This window comes from Poromitra crassiceps (assembly GCF_964638095.1).
Source record: "Poromitra crassiceps genome assembly, chromosome: 15".
In the NCBI taxonomy this organism is placed as follows: domain Eukaryota; kingdom Metazoa; phylum Chordata; class Actinopteri; order Beryciformes; family Melamphaidae; genus Poromitra; species Poromitra crassiceps.
The window spans coordinates 33,670,744-33,682,200 of NC_139634.1; the positions used below are offsets into that span (position 1 = coordinate 33,670,744).

Genomic DNA, 11,457 nt, shown 5'->3' on the forward strand with positions numbered 1-11,457 from the left:
ACACACACCTACACACACACACACACACACACACACACACACACACACACACACACACACACACACACACACACACACACACACACACACACACCATAAAAGGTTCTCCATCAATACAAAGCTGTAGTACCTCCTGTTCAACATGGTATAGGTGAAAATCACTGTAAGCCAACAAGGCAATGTACAGCTCCACTCCACAACTCCACACCACTCATATACAGCACTGACAGCTCCCACAGATACAGATAGCAGGTAGCTACAGATACTCTCAACTCCTACAGATAGCAGGTAGCTACAGATACTCTCAGGTGTCAAGCACACGTGCATGCGCAAACATAGAGCTATTTGGCATTCTGCTCCATAACCTAAAACCCACACATATACTTTTAGTTTTTACGTTTTTAAAGGAAGAGATGCGTCAGAGAAGCAGTGTTACAAATCTCTCAGGTAACTACTGCAGTAATAATTACTTTTTCAAATGTAATAACTCAATTACAATTACTGAAATGTAAATGGGCTAGTTATTAGTTACTTTAGGATGTGAAAATAGTGGACACCTTCAGAGGATTGTCTGCTTTATGATCATCAAACCTAGACTAGTCCGGGGAGAGAAGCCGTCTCCCTGCCTGGCAAAAATGCTCCACACACTGCAGCTGCACCCAGGGCCTCAGAGGCTAATGCCCTTGAGTAGGCTATAAGCCCAGATGCTAATGACCTTGAGTAGGCTACAAGCCTCAGAGGCCAATGACCTTGAGTAGGCTATAAGCCTCAGATGCTAATGACCTTGAGTAGGCTACAAGCCTCAGAGGCCAATGACCTTGAGTAGGCTACAAGCCTCAGATGCTAATGACCTTGAGTAGACTACAGTAGACTATACGCCCCAGAGGCTAATGACCTTGAGTAGGCTACAAGCCTCAGAGGCTAATGACCTTGAGTAGGCTACAAGCCTCAGAGGCTAACGACCTTGAGTAGACTATAAGCCTCAGAGGCTAATGACCTTGAGTAGGCTATAAGCCTCAGATGCTAATGACCTTGAGTATGCTACAAGCCTCAGAGGCTAATGACCTTGAGGAGGCTATAAGCCTCAGATGCTAATGACCTTGAGTAGACTATAAGCCTCAGAGGCTAATGACCTTGAGTAGGCTATAAGCCTCAGATGCTAATGACCTTGAGTAGGCTATAAGCCTCAGAGGCGAATGACCTTGAGTAGACTATACGCCCCAGAGGCTAATGACCTTGAGTAGGCTACAAGCCTCAGAGGCTAACGACCTTGAGTAGACTATAAGCCTCAGAGGCTAATGACCTTGAGTAGGCTATAAGCCTCAGAGGCTAATGACCGTGAGTAGGCTATAAGCCTCAGATGCTAATGACCTTGAGTAGACTATAAGCCTCAGAGGCTAATGACCTTGAGTAGGCTATAAGCCTCAGATGCTAATGACCTTGAGTAGACTATAAGCCTTAGAGGCTAATGACCTTGAGTAGACTATAAGCCTCTCAAATAAGCCAATGCTCAACAGGTATCCCATGCAGGTACAATGATAGCTAGAATTTGACATGTCTTATCCCACACTGTGCCACAGCAACACTGAAATAATATCTGCATTAATAAGAGAATTGAAATCCACAGGAGCCTAATTACAAGGACTAATTATTTGTATTATACGGTAATTTCTTTGTAATTAAGTAATTAAATTACTTTTTTCAGAGAAGCAACTTTTAACTGTAACTACAAATTGTCAGTAACTTGCCCAACACTGCAGAGAAGCAGGGAATGATGTGAACAACACTGGCTAACGTAATATCAACTCGAGCTACAAGGGACGTGGCATGACTTTATAAATCATTTGGATACGTCTCCAGCGAGCCACAGCACTGTAACAGTAACATTACCAGCCTGCATCTAATCCACTCGTGTTAGTGGCAGCTGCAACAAGTCAATATGCAATTGGAGGCAGGTTGGCATGAGAACATTGCAGAGATTGATGATGACCTTTGACTTGATAATACCTGCTGTAACACATTCTCCACAAAATAATGAAAAGTGTTGAAATCCCCTCTGTTTATCTTGAGCCTCTTTCTCCCCCCCCCAAATAAACGCCTGTTGTTAATCCCACTCATACGTCTGGCCGCAGGTCTGCTCCCTCCACTTTATCTCTGGGAGCAAGGGAGACAGACTCAGGGGGGTGATAGCAGCCATATCGATCTGTGCAAACAACACACAAAACACACACAGATTAACACACATGCATGGGCGCACATGCACGCACGCACACACACACACACACACACACACACACACACGGGCGCACACAGATTTTCTGGTCTCATCAACACAGAAATACACATTCGCTGCACGTGGCTGTCCACAGTAAAGATTGGTCCTCATCGATTGGCCAAGCCTCTCCTTTCTCCTTCCACACACAAGAGCTCGGGCGTAATCCTGGAGATTCAACCTCACTAACCCCTGCAACGTAAACATATTAATGCATACAAACTGGCTCTGCCTCACTCGTATGGCTGGAACAACATCGAAATATCGCTATGTCGTGATACTTCCTCTCGCAATACATTATCAATACACTGGTAGTGGCACCATCGTGATACCCTATTGTGACATTTATCCTGAAATGTGTATTTTTTTGCATTAATTTGTATGTTTTTCTTTTCTTTTTTCTTTTTTTCTGTAAACTTAATTTGCACAGATTGAAAAGATTTTAGTAAGGCGTTATGTTGTATCCTTCCTTTCAAACATTTTAACTTCCCTTAAACATTTTAACTTGACACGTGGAGTCGTGGACAATTTGCAGTCAGTGTGTGTTAAAGAGGTGTGTAGTATGCACTTGTTGTATATTGTTTCATGTCATTTCAATACTGTACATAATAATTCCTGCTTTTTGTCTTTTTAGGGGCATTTTTTTCCTCTTCAGTTACACAGATATCATTCATGATGTATCGTAGATGAAATGTCTCGCAATGTAGCGATTATCGCAGAATCGATGTATCGTGATACCATCGTTATCGAGGGTCAAGTATCGTGATGGTATCATATCGTGAGTTACTCTGCGATTCTCACCCACTCATTCGTATGATCTCCTCCTCTATGCGATCGATGAATCGCCACACATACACACACTCACTCACTCACTCACAGGCGCACACCAAAGATCTCAACAGTAATATGCTAAACAAGACTTTGATTTAGCCAGCCTCTGCTATTTATAAGATGGAGACAACTGTAACATGGATTTTAAATGCCGTCAACAAGACAATGGCTGAATTAAAGCAGCCCGAGCCATGGTGAATCAACAGAACACATTCGTGAGATCAAGCACATTTCAAATCAGTGCTTTTGGCGGGCGCTGTGAAGGGTAATAACGTCTCGCTGGGAGGGGTCACAACACAACAGGAAACGACATCTTTCTTCGCTCAGATCTGGTGAGAAAAACAAAACCAAATCCCTTCAGAGAGGCGCGCTCATATCAATCCATCAAACTAAGAACGCCTGCACACAAACGAGAGAAATGCCAATTGTAAATTAAATGTTCTCGTCTCTCTCGTCTGAGTTCAACTTGAAAAGGCTCGCCGCCACACGAGGGGGTTTAAATAGAAATCTATTTTCTGGCCGGAAAATCAAACTAGCCATCGTCCCGCCATCCTGGCTCACCTCTCTCTGGGGGACTTGTCACATTTTGAACATGTAGTCATTTTCTCAGCTGTCAAACCATGCTCTCACTCAGCTTTGTCCCCCAACACAACCTGTCAACGTCTAATTCTAATCTGCTCGTGTGTGTGTGTGTGTGTGTGTGTGTGTGTGCGTGCGTGTGTGTGTGTGTGTGTGTGTGTGTGCGTGTGCATGCGTGTGTGTGTGTGTGTGTGTGTGTGTGTGTGTGTGCGCACGAATGCATGTGCATGTATGCCATGAATGCCAGTGATATATATCCTATACGTACAATTCAAAAAATATTTAAAGTTATATATAAATATTTAAAGTTTTAAAGTTTTAACATGCATGTCATTCCTTTTACTCTACGCTGCTGCTGCTGCTGCTGTGTGTGTGTGTGTGTGTGTGTGTGTGTGCGTGTGTGTGTGTGTGTGTGTGTGTGTGTGCGTGTGTGTGTGTGTGTGTGTGTGTGTGCGTGTGTGTGTGCGTGTGTGTGTGTGTGTGTGTGTGTGTGTGTGTGTGTGTGTGTGTGTTGAGTGTTGATTTGGACAGGGATGGCATAGCACAAAGTAGGTCATGACAGAGGTTAGTACTGCATTAGCGACTGTCACTGCCGGGACAGGAAAGTTCAGACATCAGGGCACCTCTCTCTCTCTCTCTCTCTCTCTCTCTCTCTCTCTCTCTCTCTCTCTCTCTCTTGGCTCTCTCTCTCTCTCTCTCTCTCTCTCTCTCACACACACACACACACACACACACACACACACACACACACACACACACACACACACACACACACACACACACACACACACACACACTGTCTTAAACTATGGGGCATTCTGTCATGGATCTGAGCCAGCAGGCCATGACACACATGGAGGTCAGTGTCTGGAACAGACGGACGTGTCCAGTCTGCCTGGGCTTTAACACTCATTCCCTGTACGTACGTACGTGTGTGTGTGTGTGTGTGTGTGTGTGTGTGTGTGTGTGTGTGTGTGTGTGTGTGTGTGTGTGCACAAGACAATGTTTGCATGTGACAGGGTGTCTGTGTGCATGAGAGCTGGACATCCAATCCATTTTCCATTGCCAAAGATTAAAAAAATAGAAGAAGGAAGTTTTTGACACTTTTTTGATACCTATTTACTTTTTCATATTCAAAAACCATACAAGCCAAATTAGCTGTAACCATTTTGCTCCACTTCTCAAAGTCGATTCATGGTCATGGATATGTTTCAATCCTTTTGCATTCTTACAGTTGAAACACTAACTAATAATGATCCAAGCTGTTTCTGTTGTCTGTTTGTCTGTTTGTCTGTTGTCTGTTTCTGTTGTCATCAGTCAACGATTTTCTGATGTCCCAAATCTCTTTACTTTTCATCGTCCAAAAGTCGGGGATAATTATGGGAGTAAAAAAGGCTGACTATCAGAGCAGATGAAGCACATCTCAGCAGGCTGAACTCTGCTCCTCGCTCACTCGCTTTTATCTCCTCAAACGCTGTAGAAGAGAAGACAAGTTAGGAAACTCCCACCTCAGGGACCCAGCCGACTTTCCGCCCAAACTCCAGTCTGTCTGCATGTGGAGGGCGCCTGCGAGGCCTCTGCTATTTGATGTGTGTGTGTGTTTGAAGCAGCCATGCGACCGGGGTGAGAAGGATGTGCCTGCTGCTCACAGCTCTTACCTCTTCCCTCTGTTCCCTGGAGGAGCAACTTTCAAAGCCTGGCAAAGTTGGACTTTCCCCGACGTTCCCGGGTATATTTAACACCCTCTCAGATCGGAGGGGCCAAGGTGTTGGGTGGCTTTCCGCCCATTTTCTTTTATCCTCCCTCCAAAGACTCACCTTTCCCGGGTTTGGAAGACACCTGCCCTCCTTCTTCCACTGCCATTTAGCTAAGGCCTCTTCTTTGAAGGAGGTGAACACCTGCTTCAGATGATTCCTACACTGCCCATCCACCAGCTTAATAACTCACACACATGGCCCCTCTTCCAATGTGATGTGCTCTCTCATATTTGGAATGATAGATATTTGATCATGGGAGATCTAATATTGATGAGAAAGACCATACACTGTTGTAGATCAAAAATATCTCAATATCAATATTAAACACGTTGCAAGATTCTCACTAAAGATTCCATTCCCCTTGTGGAGACTCAGTTCAGCATCAGGTTAATTGTGTCTCTTGCGGTGCCTGGTAGGAATTCTGGACCAAAGGTTCCATGGCTTTGATGAATGTGCAGCACTGATAGCTCTTCAAAGAACATCTTAGTGGGCTTTCTGTCTTGGTTCTGCATCACATTTACTCTGCAGCTATAATGTAGCATATTGTTGGGCCAACCATGGAATCGATGTCCTGGAGCAGCCAAAGGAATGTCAGCATATTTCCAATCTGTCACACTGTAATTGTGTCTTATATAGTGGAGCTTCTCCAAGATAATTTAGTATTCCTTTTGAACTCAGTGAGGAAATTGGATTCAGGTACGCCATAGATGAATTATCTAATATAAAGATTATGTTCATTTGGAAGTGATTACTCTATCAATCTCAACACTTTTTGATTTGATAAGTTCCTCGACTCGCAACAAAGTTACATAAGTCTGTGTCTCATTTATTAAAACTTAATAAATGTAATATTCAGTTTGATCTTAAGATCTCCTATATTATTATAATTAGGAATGAATACGTTTACATTGAGTGGCAGACAGTTAAAGGCGAAAGAATACATCACTGTTGTCCTGTGAAAACTTGGAAACTTCAGATGAAGGAATCTATGCTCCTCTATGAGCTATAGGAAAATCCCACTGCCCTTGATCTAACAAAACCCTTTCAAACCCCATTGGATAAGACCAAGAATGCAGGGTGGTCAGGCTGAAAAATTGATGTTTCTCTGACTGGAAAAGTTGACATTTTGGAGATTTTTTGTGTTTTCACTGGACAGCAACAATGTTATCCCCGTCCCCCAGGACACTTCAGTCAATACTTGTGAACACGCACCACACTTTGCTAAAGCTGCAACTGGAGAACTAACCCTTGAATATCACTGGGTTGTAAAATCTGGCACTGCTCCATAGACAATGAATAGGGTAGCCTACTGACTTTATTGACTCATACGATGTCTGTGTGAGTTCTTGCACCCAAAGAAAAGGTTTAAATTCTGGTTCGTACTGTCAGCAATGCTACAAATTATGTTTAATTTTGATGTGAGAACTCAACTTTGCATTTCATGATTCCACAAAATCAGCGCCCTGTTCATTGCCTATAGACCAGCCCCTGATTTTACTTTACTTTATTGCATTTAGCAGACGCTTTTATCCAAAGCGACTTACAAGATATACAATTACAATTTATGAACATATCAGATAAGAACAAATTAAATTTTACGTGCAAGTTAAATCACAAATTCACTCTATGATTTATAGCTTTTGGAAAGAGTGGTTCACAAAGTTCACAAACATTGACGCAGCTGTCCTGGGGGACAAAAACATCTTGTGAATTCTTAAAATGGGTGGCATGTCCCTTTAAGTGTGCAAGAGCCTGCCTCTCTTCACAGGGAAGTTACTTATATCAAGTTCAAGGTTCATATTGACAATGATGTGGATTTCATTTTTGTAAATGAATTTTAATTGCATGACCTCTCTATACACAATAACCCTGATTTAAGCTTTCATGCACCAAAGGTGTGTTGGTTACATTTTATTTTCTGCTTTTTTTGCAACGTTTTTATGATTTTGTGTTTTACTTTCATATTATCGTGTTCTTTAATTTTTCTAGTCCCTTGTATCTTCTATATTTTAGAACGTATGCATCCTTTTGATTTACAGGTATAGAAGGCACCACGGGAAAACAGAGCTCCACTCATGCCCAGTATAAATTACACCTATTGAAAGTGAAAGTAAACTAAGGCGGGTGATAGTATAGAGCTGTGGTGCGAACAAGCCTGAAAATTGAGTCATCAATTGAGACAAAAATATACCGTGTGTACAGTATATATCACATCTCTCAGAGTTTGGGTCGCTGCTGGAAGCACACTACGATTATTAAGTACAGGTGCTGCACATTCCAAGAGTAGTCTAAACTATTGCTATAAAAGGAGATTCTTTACTTGTTACTGAAATAAGGGTTGACCTCACTTTGTCTCCCAAAATTACTAAATCCTGATTATTATTTTTATTTATTTTTACAGATTTTAGTAACATTGTAACTTTGGGTGTGTTGTCTATCTATCTATCTATCTATCTATCTATCTATCTATCTATATATCTATCTATCTATCTATCTATCTATCTATCTATATATCTATCTATCTATCTATCTACTAGATAGATAGATAGATAGATAGTATCTATCTATCTATCTATCTATCTATCTGTCTGTCTGTCTGTCTGTCTGTCTGTCTGTCTGTCTGTCTGTCTGTCTGTCTGTCTGCCTATCTATCTATCTATCCATTCATCTATCTATCTAACTATACATTCTACTCAAATATCATTTTGATTCAGAACAAAACATTAGCAGATGGCTTGCATAATAATTATACAGTTTCTTCCCCCCAGATAATCATTGTCATGTAGCCATACATTTTTGCACACAGAGATTGAACCAGTTCAATCAGATTTCTGCATTTCTCTCAGAAAATAGCTGTTGTCTCATTAATCCTGCTAAATAAAACATAGATCAGGCATACAAAATGTGTGCATTTCATTCACAGCATTTGGCACGCAGCAATATCTTTAACTCACCACTAGCGGTCACTAAAGCAGAGTGTGCGAGAAGCAGGGTGGCCATATGGTGTTTGTCGGTCAGCTGGCGAGGCTGCATATGTGCCAGTCAGGAGGACAGCACACAACAGAGGTGATATGAGGCGAGGAGGAGGTGACCTTTGTCCCAACATGACCCCCTGCTCTCCTGCAGGCCACACACTGTAAATGTCATAGTGACACTCAGAGCAGATCAACATACTTAAGATCAGGGAGTTCAGGAGAGGACCTTCGTATTTTCCACTGAGGCTGACAGAAGCCAGGTGGAGAGGGGGGGTTATAAATGGCAAAGGTCGGCCAAGTGGAGATGTTCTCTGTACCTGTATAGTGTATAGTCCTATAGGCATTTTCATCTGTAACTGCCAGCTGCCACTGCTGCACTCTGAGGCCTCAAAGACAGGTAAGCATGTTTCTCTTGTATTCCCTACAAATTTCAACTTTTTAAAATTCACAGTGAAAGTAAAGAGTTGGCATTTTCAGGAACGGTAACTCAACTAATCTGCTGTGCCAACTGCCAAGGAGAGCCTGGCATACAGCCACGAGGGATAGCGAAATGGCTGGCCAGAGATCGAATGCTCGCTGCCAATGTTGTAATGCCTGGCACAGGTACATTGTTAAAGACACTGTTAAAATGATTCATTTTCCATCCAATACTCTCCGGTGCACTTTAAGATGTCCACAAAAACTCTATTTACTGTCTAAATTACTGCTAAACATGTTTCTCACCTTGAAACGCAAGCTGAACTTCAAAGTGAGAGAAAAATCCACACCAACCAGGAATAAAATAAATAAATCGATAAAAATAGTGCGATCTTGGACGAGTCTGTCCCAATGTCGAGGGTGTCATTGAGAGACAAACCCTATAGCTGCTCTACTGACAGCAAACAGCGGGCTAACCTTGTGGATGCCTGTAGTATCCAGGACGAGGATTGTAATGAGACATAGGCATTCTTCCTAGTTCATAATATACAATAAAATAAAGCTCACCTTGGAGTAACCGTTAAAAAATAAATACGCTATGTATAGCCTACATAGATTTACCAACCGTTTCCAGTTTAGTTTTATTGGAACAGTGCAGTGAAGAGATCAGAGGCTTGTATGTGGTTAAAATGCTGTTAATTTGAACAAATATTCGTCCAACATTACAGGAATAAGATGCTGTTTTAGGGGGGATTTTCACATTCACATTATTTTCAGTTTCAGTTTAGGATTTTTTTAATTTTTCTTTGAAGTAACATCATTCCATCACACCATTGAGGAACACCTTGCAGGGCACCTATAGGATCATCGAGCCGCCATTTTGAACTCATCACACTAATCGTTCACTTTAGTTTAGACTGCTTAGACAGGTGTAAGAATGAGAGAGATCCGAGTCCACTATCATCACATCACTTTTTCCAGACCATATTTCACAGTGGCTTTTCATCCTGGCCTTTGATTTTCAATGAAAGACTGGATCATTCCGGTTTTTGCTCACTTCAAAGGCCTTATTTGGTGCTGCATGCCTCAACTTTGTCTGTGCTATTATACTCCCTAATGCTGAACTACATGTTGACTGTTGGGCGCTTCAATTATTTCTAAACTACCTTATGTCTATTGTAGAATTTCACAGCAACATTGCAAAAATATCCAAATATCCATCTAATCTGAACATCACACCATCTTCTGGCTTTATTAACTATGGTCTTTTTAGGCATTGGGTTTAGCCTACATCCATTTTCACTTCTCAGCTAATCTTTTGATAATTAATTTAAACCAGATGTAGGCTACACTGGTTTATGAAATGTTCTGTGTGTGCTCTTAACAGGTATCCCTCCTATGGTCCGGCTGCCATGCATGGTCTGTGTCTATGCTGTTGCTGCTGGTTCTGTGCTCTCCAGGGGTGGCCTCTGCCCCCAGCCAGCAGCACCTGTGTGGCTCCCAGTTGGTGGATGTTCTATACATCGTATGCGGGGATCTGGGATTTTTCTACAGTCCAAACAGCACCCACAAGAGGGCTCTGCAGCCCCTGCTCGGTAAGACCACATTAACACTGCAGCAGGGCAGCCATAGACAAGAGGCAGAGTTTAACAAACTTTTAGCGTAAAATAAGTCCTAATTGTCCCCTTAGTGGGAGCTCAGAAAGGAACAGGATGACATTGCCCCAAGACCCCCCTGTCTGGCTTTGTGTCTGCATGCACCTCTACCCACTGTGTTCAAATAGACTGTCTATAATGAGAATGCCAATTTGGTTAATAGCTGGAAGGAAATGTTGGAATGGAATGTTTGGGGACATGCAGGGAAGTTAGCTGAACTTAAATCTATGCATTTGTCCAACCCTAATTATTAGTGTGCCAAGCTTCTCTCTTTCCTCTTTTTATTTGAAGTCCATCTGTTCTTTTAGTCTCTTATTATAGACTGTTTTTGCAACATCTACTCCTCCTGTGTGACCAATCCGATTGTGCAAATCTTGTGAAATCCCCAAAGAAAATTCCTCATTATACCTTCTCCCCAATACCACATAATTTGGATCTTATGGGCAAGTGAAAACCACTTCAAAGATTCTATCGAGTTTTTTGAAGTTAACTTTTGGAGGTGTAATCTATGAGATGCCCCTGTTGGTGCGCTCTCATAGCCCCTCTTGAAGCAGAGACTTTAACAAGACTAAGTAGATTGGGGAGATCAGATTACCCCGGCCATTAAGTCTCCATTAAACTGCGAAGAGTAAATGGAAGTTTTGAGGAAGTGAAGGTGTGCATTGCAGCCGACTTATGCAGGGGCTATGGAAACTTTCTCCACTTCAAAGGGTTCCTGTCTAAAAGGGCCAGCCAGGAGAAGCGGCTGTGGAGGGCTACGTCTGGCTCACGATGAGCCCAAGGTGAAGAGAGGCATCGTGGAGCAGTGCTGCCATAAGCCATGCGCCGTTTACCAGCTGGAGGGCTACTGCGACGACGGACTGCCCCCACTCCACCAAGCACCACTCACAGCCTGTAAAAAAGGTCTTCAAGTCAATCTCTGGCCCAATACTTTCTGGCTAATTGTGACTAAAGTAAATAAAGCTGCTTGA

The 11,457-nt window shown here is 42.4% G+C and overlaps 1 pseudogene across 1 annotated transcript; it reads left to right on the forward strand.

The window, feature by feature from the left end:
• Positions 1–9,126: 9,126 nt before the first annotated feature.
• LOC310790189 (insulin pseudogene) lies at positions 9,127–11,457 on the forward strand (annotated as a pseudogene). Its single transcript has 3 exons — positions 9,127–9,162; positions 10,219–10,426; positions 11,197–11,457. The product of its transcript is annotated as an insulin pseudogene (transcript).